Genomic DNA, 13,439 nt, shown 5'->3' with positions numbered 1-13,439 from the left:
TATGCCTGCCGGCTGTCAAAACAGCCGGCTGGCCGGCTTCCTAAAAAACTTAGCTTAAGTCCGGCAAAGCTAAAAGTACTTCCCCCTCCCCAATCGGCCAGGCACTCCCCAGCTACAGATTGCAGAGCAACTGTTTGACTAGGGAGGCGGCAACCAAGGGAGGGCGGCAAAGGAAAAAAGCAGAAGGACAAAAAGCGAAAGTACAAGGAAAGACCGATTGCATAACTTATATACATAAAGCCGCCCACAGGCTGGCAACAGACTTGAGTTTGAATACACCCAGTGGGTGGAATTGTGCAGACTTAACCAAACATTGTTCAAAAGTAACAAGACAGGAAAACAAAAGAAAGAAGACTAAGGCGCGACAGGAAGGCCGAGCTGGTCGGTGAAGGCGGCCTCGCCGGCTGAAGGAGTGGCCGCCTAGCTGGTCCCGGCTTGACCACCTCCCGCGGCAGGAGACGCACTCGCACGCGACGTAGTGCTGGAGGCGCGGTCAGGCTGGCCGGCTACTCCGCCAGCCGGCTCGGCGTCTTCACCCTCCTCCTCCTCCTCCTCTTCGCCCTCGTCGCTGGAGTCGATCTCCTCCGCCGAGTCCTCGCCGTACGCCGGGTCCAGCCCGAACCAATCTTCCGGCTGGGCGACTCCATTGTCGTCCACCTCGGGGGCGAAGACGTTGGTGTCGGTGTAGTCGGCGATCGCTGAAGCCCGCCGAATGATGGCCGGCCGCGCCGGCTCCAGCTCCGTGTCGGCTTGCTGCCGCCAGGTAGCCAGCTGGTCCAGGTTCAGGCCGGGATACCAGGCCTTGACGAACTCCAGCGCCCGCCTGGCGCCGGAGCGAGCTGCTGACGCCTTCCAAGCCTCGAAGCGGCCGACTGCCACCTCCAGCCAGTCGGCGGTCCGACTGGGGGTGCGAGGGACCACTTTGCCGGGCCAGAGGGCGGCCAAGACCTGTGATCCCGCGCGCTGAAGCCGGCGGAGCAGCCTGTGAGCCGGCTGGATGCGAGCCTGGATCGCCAGGAGCTGTTCTTCCAGCGAGCGGCCGGCGGTTGGCGAAATCTCGAAGCCGGCTTGCCTCTTCGCCTGGCGACGGGCTTCGATGGCCTGGTTGGCGGCAGTTGAGTAGCCAGGGAAGTACTCTGCGCGAAGGAGAAAAGAAAAGAAGAACACCAAAATCAGAAAAGCAAGTCAAAGTAGCAGATGGCAGGAAAGGATGAAGGGGTAGACGACTTACCGTCAACCAGATCCTCAATCTGACCATAGCCGGAGACCAGAGTATGCCTGGCCTCTGCCCAGCCGGCCGCCTCCGTTTCGAACTCGGCCTGGAGGGTGGCTTCGCGATCCTGCGCAGCCTTCAGCGCAGCCTTGTGGCCTTCCTCCTGGTCGGCCAGCTTCTTGACCAAGCGGTCGCGCTCCTGCACCAAGGCGGCGAGCTCTACGTCCTTGGCACGAAGAGCAGTCTGGGATTCCCCCAGCTGTGCCCTCAGACTGGCGTTGGCCGCTGCAGAGATGGAAGAAGAAGAAGGACAATAAGGAATCATCAAGGAAGATCCGAGCCGACTGCTCAGCAGTCGGCCCGAATCTCAGGGACTACACCCAGTGGGTGCGCTGACGCGCCCCCACATGAGATAAAGATCAAGCCACATACCTCGGCTCTCAGTAAGATCGGCGGTCTTCTGAGTCAGCTCCCGAGCCTAGGAGTTGAAGGCGGCCGCTCGGAGGTTGTGGTAGTCCTACAAAACGGACAGAAGACCGAAGTGAGAACAAAAGCAGCAAAGAGAAAATCTCCAAGAAGTTCCAAGCCGCCTGCTCAGCAGCCGACTCGGAACTCGGGGACTACACCCAGTGGGTGCGCTGACGCGCACCCACGAGAGAAATCAAGATCAAGAAGGGAAATCAAGATCAAGAAAGAACAAGATAGGAATGCTAACCCGGATGGCTGCCCGCGTTGCGAGGAATTCGTCGGTGAACTGCCTCAGCGCCGCGGCTTGGCTTTGGAGCCGGGTCCGGACGTCTTGTGCAGCGACGTTCACCACGGCTGTTCCTCCGCCCGGCGTCCACCCCGAGGTAGCGCTGGCCGCCTCCGCGTCTCAGGCCGACGAGCTGGAGCCCACGGCCGGCTGTGGCTCCGACGCAGCCTTCTGCGGCTCCGACGCGGCCTTCCCTGCACGCCGGCTTGGCGGAACCCGGACCGCCACCTCAGCTCCCGCGGCCGGCTCGCCCTCCACCGACTGGGCGGGCGCAGGCTCAGGTTGGCCGCCTTGGGCCGCCCTAGTCGGAGGAGTCGGCCCCGGCGCCTCTCCCAAGATGATGACGTCGTCACCGCTCCCTCCCAGCCCCGGCTGGGAACCGCTGGCTCCCCCTAGCGAGGGATCCACGTCCCCGGGCGCCATGGTGCGCAGGGGGTGACCATCAAAGCCTCCCCTGCCGCCGCCTCGGCCTCGGCCTCTGCCTGGGCCTTGGTTGCGGCCTCGGCGAGCGCTTTCGCCGCCTCCTCCTCCCGAGCTGCCTGGGCGACGGCTGCTCTCCGCGCCTCCGCCTCCCGCGCTTCCTGCTCCTCCCGCACCTCCCGCGCGTTCCTTTCCGTCGCCTCCAGGAGGGCGGCGCGGGGGTCTACGCGGCGGGTGGTACTCCCAGAGCCCCCTGGCGACTCGACGACGGAGCCAGCAGCCGCCCGCTCAAGTGACAGCGGAGCTCTGATCGTTGAAAAAGAAGACAAAGATTCAAGAACCACCAAAGGAAAGAAAGAAGGAGAGTACATAGAAAGAGAGAACTTACGCCGACACAGTCTGCGGCTGCTTCACCACTTTGCGGAAGCGAGCCGCCTTCGCGGCCGCCTCTTCCCGCCTGGTGGCTGCCGCCCCACCCCTGGGCTTCTTCGTCCAGCTGCCGAACATGCCATGGGCGGCGCGACGTTTCTGGCCTCTACCCCGAGCAGGCTGCGCGCCGGAGGAGCCCACGCCGCGTCCGGATGCCGGCTGGCGGTGCGGGACGGCTTCAGCTTCGTCCTCGTCCGGCCAGTCGTCGAAGGTAGCGGTGAACCCGGAGCCGCCTGCTTCGCCGCCGGCTTGGCCACCGGCCGGCTCGACGGCATCCTCCATATGGACCGCCCCTAGGTCGGGGTCCTCCTGATCGTGTTCGGTCCGGTCGGGGATGAAGCGGCGCTCCACGTCTGTCCCGCCGGCCGGCCGAAGCAGAGGACTCTGTCAAAGGAGCAAGCCGACTGAGTTAGAGTCGGCCCAGAGGAACTCGGCGACAAAGCTGAGAGAGAGAGAGAAAAAGAGACGAGGGGAGCGTACCGTAGGCGGAGGATTGGCACGGCTATATGGCTCCTTGCCGAATTGCCAGTCTTCGGAAAGTTGGCAGTTGGCGAGGTAATTCACCATGTCGGCGGCGTCGGGCTGCGGCATCTCCTTGGTGCACATCCGGCTCGGATCGAGCTGGCCGCTCATCTGGCAGATCAGATGAGGCCGGCTCTGGAGCGGAAGGACCCGGCGCGTGACGAACGCGGCCAGGAGGTCGGGCCCCGTCAGGCCCTCCGACTGGACCATTACCCGCAGGCGGGCGATGGCGGCGTTTCCTCCCTGCGACAGCGTCACTGCCCGGAAGGACCACTGGGGCAGCCTCCCCGCCGGTGGGCCGGCTACGTAAGCCGGCAGGTTGATGTAGTCGCCCCGTGGAGCGATGTTCCGCACGTAGAAGTACGACTTCTGCCACTTCTTCACCGATTGGATCAGCGTGATGACGGGGAAGGGGTTGTCGGTGCCCGATCTCCGCGACGCGATGAAGGCGCCAGTATGAGCCGGCACGCCTTTACTGCGCGTGCCCAGCTTCGACTGGAAGAACTCCCCCCAGAGCTCAAGGGTGGGGAGGATGCCGAGATAGCCCTCGCACAGAGTGACGAAGGCCGACAGCAGCACCACCGCGTTGGGGGTGAGGTGGTGCGGCTGGAGCTGATAGAATTCCAGCCAGGAGCGAAAGAAGGCGCTCACTGGCAGGCCGAAGCCGCGCAGGAAGTGCGAGCGGAAGACCACCCGCTCGCCCTCCCGCGGCGCCGGCCTGATTTCCTTCTCCGGCGCGAGGCGGACCTCCACTTTGTCTGCGCTGGGCAGACGCCGGGTGTCGCGGAGGAAGTCGATGTGGTCGTTATGGACGATGGAGCCGTCCCAATCCCCGCCAAGCTGCTCTACGTGGGGAGGCATAGCGGAAGCTAGCACGGCGGCGGAGGAGCGTGCGGAGGAAGAGCGCGGCGGCGAGGCGCTGTCGCGAGAACGAGCAAGGCAAGAAGACGGTGGAAGTAGGAGGAGCGAGCGAGGGCCTGCCGCCCTCCACCTCCCCCTACTTATAGCCTCACGCGGCCGAAGAGGCCGGACGTGGGGGGGGAGACGTGGGATTGACTGCGCCCACTCCCCCCACGTCTCGCGTTTATTACGCATAAGTGCGAGCCGAAACTGCCGCACGGAACGTGCGGGCGGTTTCGGGATACAAAGGATCCGCGCCTGGGCCGGGGCGCGGACGTGGCGGGCCCCCTCCCTGCAGCGACGTCCCGTCACGCGCGTGGGCTGGCAGGCTTTCCGGCCACGTGGCACGCCAACGGCCCGAGGCCGGCCCGCGGCCCGGTGCATGTGCCTGCGGGTTCCCGCCCCCCGACTCGAGAAGAATTCGACTAAGGCGGCGCGCCTGACCAAGGCCGGCTCCCAGCTGCCGGCTTGTCACAATGGGAAGCTGATCGAGCTTCTTGAACCCCACTCCACCTCGAAGCCGAACCAGCTTCGGGGACTACTGTCGGAGTAAATGGCCACGGGTAGCCTAACCGACTATCCCTGGCTCTTCGGAAAATTTATCAGGCCTTTGGGCCTTCAAGCACTCCAAGCATTTGGGCCGCCTTCCCCGGCCGGCTACCACTAAAGCCGACTCCCGGAAGGCGACCCAGCCTCACCGACTCCAAGAAGCCGGCCAAGAAGGACGCCGACTCCTAGGAGCCGGCCAAGACCACAACCACTCCTACATAACGGCGACGTGACGGGGTGTGGCCACAGTGCGGCCCACGACCCCCGAAGCCCGAGGCGGGCATGGCTACAGGAGGCCATACGGGAGGGACGTCTCCCGTGCGGCTCGGCACTGTAGCCACGCTAGCCTCGACGTCATCCACGACCCACTCCTGTACGGCCTGAGGACTGCGGGCCCCTTCAGCCAGAGAGAGGCGCGAAGGGGGCCCGGCTTTTCCTAGTCGGCCAAGAGTATAGCCGGCCTCCAGAAGCCGGCTACTCCCTCGAAGCAGGAGCCCCATTAAGGAGACAAGACGAGGTGAGGCTACAGTGATAGCCCCCGAGGCGGATCACTGTAGCCACGCTTACCTCGACAAAGCCCTCATCATCAGAGGCGCGGCTACAGTAAGCAGCCGCCGACAAGACCCTAGGCGGTAGGGCCGGCCTGTCGACCAAGTAGCCGGCAGCCGGCGGGACCCACCAGCCGGCGGGGCCCAGCAGCCGGCGGAGAAGCCGGCGAGCGTAGACACTGACGGCTGGGACCAGTTCCCAGTCGGATTACCATTGTACCCCCGGGGGGTAGGCCTATATAAACCCCCCGGAGCACCCATGCAAAGGGTGGGCTTCTAGGTTAACACCCACGCATAGCACACACACCATAGATAGAGAGAAGCAAGAGCTAGCCTTGTTCTTCTTCTCCCTTGTTCTCAACAGCTCTAGGAGCGATTGTAGCTACCCTTTATCGATCTAGTGATCATGCGGAGACCCCGCAGAGCAGGACTAGGGGTGTTATCTCCTCGGAGAGCCCCGAACCTGGGTAAGATTCGCCGGCGTGCATGTCTTCGCCTCATCTCGTTTCCGGGCACCGGCGACGTTTTATTGGCTCCCACAATGATAAGCCATCCCTTGGCATATGTCGCACCAACCACCCGACAATTGGAACGATTTCACGTTGGGGGTGTGCATGGATGCTATTAAAAAACGGTCGAAGATCTTGAAAAATTCAAGTGGCCTATCAGGAACTTGGCTCTTCTTCAAGTACAAGTCATTTCGTAATAGTTGTATGTACATATATTTTTTATGTGATCTATGTGTCTAACTATTTGTGTTTACTATCATGCAGTATATATACTGGGAAAAAGTTGAGCCAATTGGTGTGGATACATTTGATCCTTTGTCTCGTGAATACCCACTAATGCTTAACTGGCCAGAAACGGAAGGGAAAAAGCGAGACGGCTATGAAAACATGCACGGGCGGGGCACCGGCAATGTAAGTCAATAAGTATAGTCCTTATTGGTTTCACATAGTAATTAAGTATATTCGTTATTTAATTCATTTTATTGTTTGTTGTACAGATTGAAAACTGCATTAGCGAAGAGTACAGACGTGCTAAGGTAGCACGTGAAGGGACTGTCCCAGAGGAAGAAACGAAGAAACCTAAACGAAAATGTGGTGGCAGGAGTAGAAAGCCAAGCACGTCCGCGTTTCATCGAACACGACTTATAGTATGGACCGTGTGATGACATACATAAAGCTGCTTCACAAGGAAGTTCTCAATATACCCGAAAGATGTGCACAGGTAATTTAGAAGTTGTATTGAACGTGCTTTAATTGTTCAACTACTTATCGTGTTTCATTTGTGTTTGTAGATGGTAATGGAAAGGTTGAACACGGAAGGTGTGTTGTACAAACCCAATAAGAGGGACAACGATGACGAATTTGATAATGTAGGTGAAGGAGTTGGGATGGAGAATGGCAAGTACAAGTCATCAAAATATTGGCCAGATATTGAATCACCTACGGAGGTAAAGATAGGAACATCTTTCACGGTATGAATGATACCTCCGTGCCCGTTGATGACACGGGTGCTCCGGCGATGACACCGGGTAAAGGTGAAGCTACCAATCCTTTCATTATAGACGATAATGGAAACTCTCCATCTTCGGCATCAACAGTATAGACAAAAGACTTTCCGTCTATATCTCGAACCCCGCAGAATGCTGATATTTCTGGTGAGTCTATGGATGCTTTGTCACCAACAAAGTCCGAAGACACGTTTGAGAGTTTCCCGGCAAAGAGCAACATAGGTAATGGTGAAGGCAGTCAGGACAATGAAGGTAAACGCAAAAGAAAAAAGTCGAAATATTGTCAATCCCCCTACGACCTTCTCATTACCCGCAAGAAACGTGTTAAAAAAGTAAGTCAAATACTACTTTATAATTCATTCACGCGTTATGTAATTTTTTTTATTATATAACTGACTGTAGCTGCATTGTTTTAGATTTGTTTGCATCGTCACCACATTCAATTCTAGCAAGTTCTCTTAATATGACTCCGGATCACATAGAGGCAGCAAGAGTTTTTGTTGAGACTCTCGCATCGTCAAAGAAGCATGCACACCGAACCGTGGTTGATGTGCCGCCACCAGATGGGGACATATGCACGCCAGCTATGCTTCACGATGTCTTGACATTTAAATGGTTGAATGGCGCTGTAAGTATGAGTTTGGTTTTAACAAAACCCTCATTTGTACTTCACAAGTTGATAGAAATTTTTTGTTTATGTATGCAGATCATCAATGCATATTGTAAACACCTACAACACCGTGATTTTTCTGATTGTTACATATCAACAACGTGGTTCCCCAAATTTATGTTGAATAGGGCAAGGGGAAAGACCAAGTCAGTAAATGATTTAGACTCAGAGAATGTTACAAAGAAAACAAAAGTCCTCGCAAGAGTAATGGATGAGTATTTCAGACGGGACAAGGTATTGCTTTCATATTTATTTGTTTTTATTAGTCAATACTATTTAATTGCACTAACATCATTTGGTTACTATGTAGGCGTATTTTCCTATGCACGTTAATGATAATCATTGGATAACCATAATGATGCACACCGTCAAGGAGGAGTTTCAAGTTCTTGACTCAAATTCTAAAGGCGCAATTAGCCAAAGAATTCGCAATATGATTGCCACCCTGGTATGCTATAATTTTTCCACTCGCATTCAGAAAAATATTGGGTCATACATTATATTCTGGTTTTGTTAATTTGTTTCAGAGAGCTGAAATTTCTAAGGATATTATGGAGGCCAACTCAACTCTTGAAGCAAAAAAAATTCCAGATGTCTCATCGTGGCCAATAAATGAGTACAAAATGCCGAGACAAAAAGATGGGTAAGTTAAATGAGTACAAGCAAGTGCATGCTACATCCTAAGCTGATCACACATGTTTATTACAGAGTGTCTTGTGGACTTTTTGTGATGTGGTGCATAAAATACTGGGACGGAGATGCTGGACATATGAATTTGACCAGGAAGAGATTAATGCGTCAAGGCCACGTATTGTCGCGGAAATTATTTTTTCAGAGGTGAACAAATTAGAGAAGGTCAAGATGAAAATTGTTAAAATCATGGAGAAGGAATAGGTATTAGCATCGGTAGGGTTTTAGTCCCGTAGAAGGTTTCCCTGCCGTTGTTGGATACTTTGATCGATTGTAATGCGACATGGCACTGGGACAGAGTTCGACAATTTTTTCACATTTTATTTATCGCTTTCGTGTGAGACTAAACATTTACATGCGTGTCCAACTATGAATGGTACTATTTTATGAGAGAAATGTTATAAGTGTGGGCAGGTAATATTTTTGCTGTGCTAAAATGTATCAGTTTGCGGCTGTGATGTTATATGTACTGTTGTTGTTTGTATTCGCGGTAGTCATTTTTTAATTAAAAAATATCCCCGCAGTCCTGATTGGCGCGATGTGGACAAAATGTGCACAATACCCCAGGGTGCTTCTGGTGGCAGCAGCGGCGCTGGATCCGATGAAGATCGGCCTGGCAGCATGATTGGCGCGCCGAGGACGAATATTCCAGCCCAGCCCGTGCGGTGGCCGACAGCCGAGGCAGTGGCGGGCCCGCGCAGTCCAGTTAGTGCGGGTTGGCGTGATTCTCCGTGCGCCACGCGCGCGTCTGGTGGCCCAGCAGCCGATCGAGCGACAGCCGCGGGCCCGGTGGCAGACGTCTCGTCCCGCCCGACCGAGCGGGCACATGCAACGATCCCGAGGGGGATTTATGGCGATCTGTCGGCCTATTAACGACGCGCGTCGGGCACGTGGGCCGGCCCTTTAATGCCTCTTTGTGTGCGGCTGGGGACGCTGGCGCGTTATGGCGACTAGGTTTAGTCCCACCTCGCCCGCGGAGAGACGCGACGACTGGTTTATATACCCGCGTCGTCGCCTTCTCACAAGCTCACTACAGAACACTAATGAATGCCATGTTGTACGCCGTGGCCTCCCTGCTCGGCGGTCGAAAGGCCTCCCGAAGGGGTTGTATATTGTCCATGCGCACGCCCGCGCACGGCTGGGCCTTTTTTCAAATATTTTTTTCGCATAGATTAAATTTTTAAAATGTTAAACAGTCGACAAAGTCATGACAGGAGTAACACATTCATACAAATATATCATGTTTCACACATAACAATAAAAATTGCATGTCTCATAACGTTGAACAAGGTGGCATAAAGAATAAACTCAAAGTGCCATGTCTCATATCCTTTAACAAAGTAGGAAAACAAATAAACTGAAAGTGCCATGTCGCATTACAATCGAACAAAGTATCCAAAATAAAGCGACAAATAGTACGACATGCTAATTGAACTCTGTCCCAGTTCCTTCCATTGATTATGAATGCTTCATCTTTATGCCCGGTTCCTACATAACAAATTGTAAACAACTCATCAGACAATTGTAAAGAGAGAAACAAAAAATAATTAAAATAATGTAAAACTTACTTTTCATTCTCAGGGCATGTTTTCCGTCTATGGCCCTCTTTCTTACAAATGCCACAAAGAGGACCGGGTTTTCTCTCAGAAAATGATTTTGGTCTTCCTTTTTTGTAACATTTGGATCTTTCTTTGCCCGCCTTGTCGTGCTCTGTTTAGGGGCGCCCTTCGTGGAAACTTTCACGGAATCACCTATAACATCAACATGTTGTTCCGGCTCACGTGGCTCCTCATGCACATTTCTTCTACTACCAACAGCATCATCATCAGGGACCTTTTTCTTCGCTATTATATTCTGCAGACACTGCATCAACTCATCAAAGACGAATGGATCATTTGAAGCAACATGAAAAGCTTCAGCTCCTATTATACTGAGTTGACTATAGCGAGCACGCTGCTCTACCCCTGTCCAACCCCAGCCAAACATGTCACTCTTCCGCTGTGCAGGCGGCCCACCTCTCGCAACTTTCGACATCCTCTTAAGGATGCAACACTTAGGTATTTTAGATATTTTCAGATGAACCAACACATACAGAATGTGTTTGCAAGGCAACCCTTTCCGAAGCATTCGTCCACAACTGCAGTCTATCGTATTCTCAGAGTTTTCAGCTCGATAATTCATGCTGAACTGAAATTTGCGGTTATTTCTCCATGTCACGATGAAGGTGTGGCAGTCAACTCCCACTAGCGTCTCAAAAATCTCAAGATCTCCCATCTTCTTCAGATCTTGTTGAAGAATATAAAAATTGGAATGAGTGAATACTTCGGCAGCATGCTTCTCAATGTCCTTGTATTCTGTGACTGATGGTGGCAATGACTGATTTGAAACACAGTCATCATGTGCCTCGTTCTCACGTGGTCGAACTATGCAATTCTCATAATGCACAACTAGATCAATAATTGTCATACCGCCGTCCAGGTGAAGGTGAAGACAAGAGTTAAGGCTTTCACTCCTCTGATTACTGTGCATACCTAGAAAAAAAACATCTAGCAGATATGATGCTGCCCACAGACTCCTCTTCATGTACATCCTGCGCAGCCACTCTTCTGTTTTATCAGTCTTCCATTTACGGACAAAAGCGTGCCATCTCGCCTCAAAGTTGGCTGGAGAGGTGGAGTAGTACAAGAGTGCCCTGAACTCATTTAGCGATTTGTAATTAAGGTGCTTCTGCATATTTTTTTTCCACGTGCCATGAGCAGAGATGGTGCAACACATCAACCAAAACCAACCGAATAGCTCGTATCATTGCAGCGTCTCCATCTGTGATGATTGACCTTGGCTTCTTCTGACAATTGGCCTTCAGGAATGTCTAGAGCAGCCACACGTACGTCGCTTCGGTCTCGTCGGACACAATGGCACAACCAAAAACGGTGGTGCAATGGTGATTATTTACACCAACAAAGGGGATGAACGGCATACCATATCTGTTCATCTTATACGTGTTGTCAAACACAGTCACATCTCCATACAACTGATAGTCCCGCCGCGACTGTGCATCGCACCAGAACATGCTCTTCAAACGGCCCTCCTTATCGAGCACGTACTCAAAGAAAAAGTCTGGATCCTTCTCCTTTCTGCTCCTCATAATCCCGATTGTCGTGTTAGCATCACCCTTCGCAATCAACTTCATTTTTTCTCGGCAACATAGGTTGTAGACGTCTCATCTCAGAAACCCACACTTATCATACGAGCCATACCTGCTAATGAAGTTGTCGACGATGATATGCTTTCTGATCCCAGCTCCTTCCATCGCCAAGATCTCAGCTATCTGGTGATCTCCCATCACTCGATGTGACCGTAGAAATACCACCTCATCTGCTCTAGCCAACAAATGGTTGTGATCATCCATAAAAGCTGCCACGAACCAAACTCCACGTCCTTTGTCCAACTTCACGACTAAATGTGCGCCACACTCGCAACGAGTCTCAGGTCTTAGCCTGCGGGTACGGCCCTCCGGGTTTAAAAATTTATTGAGACGTTTTCCTGCCCTCGAGCAAACATATCGCCTATACCGAATAGTGGTTGAAAGTCTTTTTCCTCATTTCACCTTATCTTTTCTGATACTGAATCCACGGTCTTTGACGTAGTTATTATAGAACATGTAAGCCTCCCATTGTGATGCAAATGTCATACCCATAACCTTCAACTCTGTCTCCAACGCACGTTGCTGGATTTCAGCCTCCTCCAATGTCCATATTAGCTCCATCACCATGCTCATAGCCATCATCACCACTCCAACCATCGAAGTTAGCCTACAATATTCCACATAAGCAAGTGTAAGTTGTCATTAACAAGTTTTTATTATTGTATGACATCTTAAATTTTGGACCGAACCTGGCTTATGTTATCCGCGAAAAATTCAACACCATGATTTTCCTTGTTCTGGACGTCAATATCCTCCTGCACATTAAAAAAATCATATGCACATGTAAGTACCCATATGGTTCTTCATCCGATGAAATGAATGTACACGTCAGTTACGTTTTCACTACAAGCACCCTCCTCCTTCTTTTGAAAATCCTCCTCAGGTAAATTATCGTACGACGACCAGGATTCTTTGTCGCTGCTATCATCATCATTTTTACTTTCATTACCATTCGTACGATCAACACTATCGCTACCATCCCACTCACTCGTATCCAAAAACAGATCCGTAAATCCAGTTTCTTTATCCATTGAATGACCTCACTACCAACACTGCAACATTATAAATAAAAATTGATCTATCAATTTTAAATCAAATTAAATGTACTACAGTCATACCGATGAGTACTTCATATCTAACAAGTGATTGCAGATAATTATTTACAAGTACAATTTTTTTTGACAAACTAGACGGCTTACATGGCAGGTACGTGCACTTCGGCCGGCCTGGCCTGGCTGCGGACGGCAAGGACGTTCCCGGAGAGGTTGATCACGAAGTTGCGGGCGGCGACGGCGTCCATGTAGGCCACGTCACCGCGACGACTTGCACGGAGGCCAGATCACGTACGGCGGGCGACTCCAACAACGTCCGCGGCGGCCAGATCCCGGGTGAAGACGGGGAGAATGGTCGGCGATCGGCGGGGAAAGGCGGCGATCGGCCGGACGGGGAGACGTTGGAATTGGCAGCGTGATCACGGCTAGATCGACGGGGAAAGGCGGCGATCGGCGGGTAAGGGCGGCGATCTGCGGGGCGGGGCGACGTTGGAATGGGCCGCGTGATCAACGCAGGTCGTGGGTATTTTTTTTCTTTCGCACAACGGGAGGGGGTAGATGCGAGCCGGCCGTATCGGCTCGAGCCGTGCGCTCGGCTCAACCTGTATGGGCACGCCGCATACGGCGCGGGATACGTTAAGCACCGTATGCCCAAAATGCCCTTATACGTTAAGCGGAGGGGGGGTGTATCGAAGCAGACCTCATGACATTTTTTTAGCATGCACCTAACAAAGCGATGACAATTTTGAGCACTTCAAATTATTAGTGGCAAAACTGATAAAATTCCTTTTTTTTAAGTGTCGATGTTGAAAGCCTAGAAAACTATAAACACCTAGTCAACCACAAATGTGGTAAATGTGGAATAAGTACAAATTTCTGCAGAATGAGGAAAATTTGGATGTCTCTGAAACTGGACTAACTTTTCATGGCAAATCCAGAATTATAGGAAATTTTCAGAAAAAGCAGCACCA

The sequence above is a fragment of the Aegilops tauschii genome, chromosome 3 (assembly GCF_002575655.3).
Source record: "Aegilops tauschii subsp. strangulata cultivar AL8/78 chromosome 3, Aet v6.0, whole genome shotgun sequence".
Lineage (NCBI taxonomy): Eukaryota > Viridiplantae > Streptophyta > Magnoliopsida > Poales > Poaceae > Aegilops > Aegilops tauschii.
The sequence above is the reverse complement of the archived record's forward strand: the minus strand, read 5'-3'. Positions refer to the sequence as shown.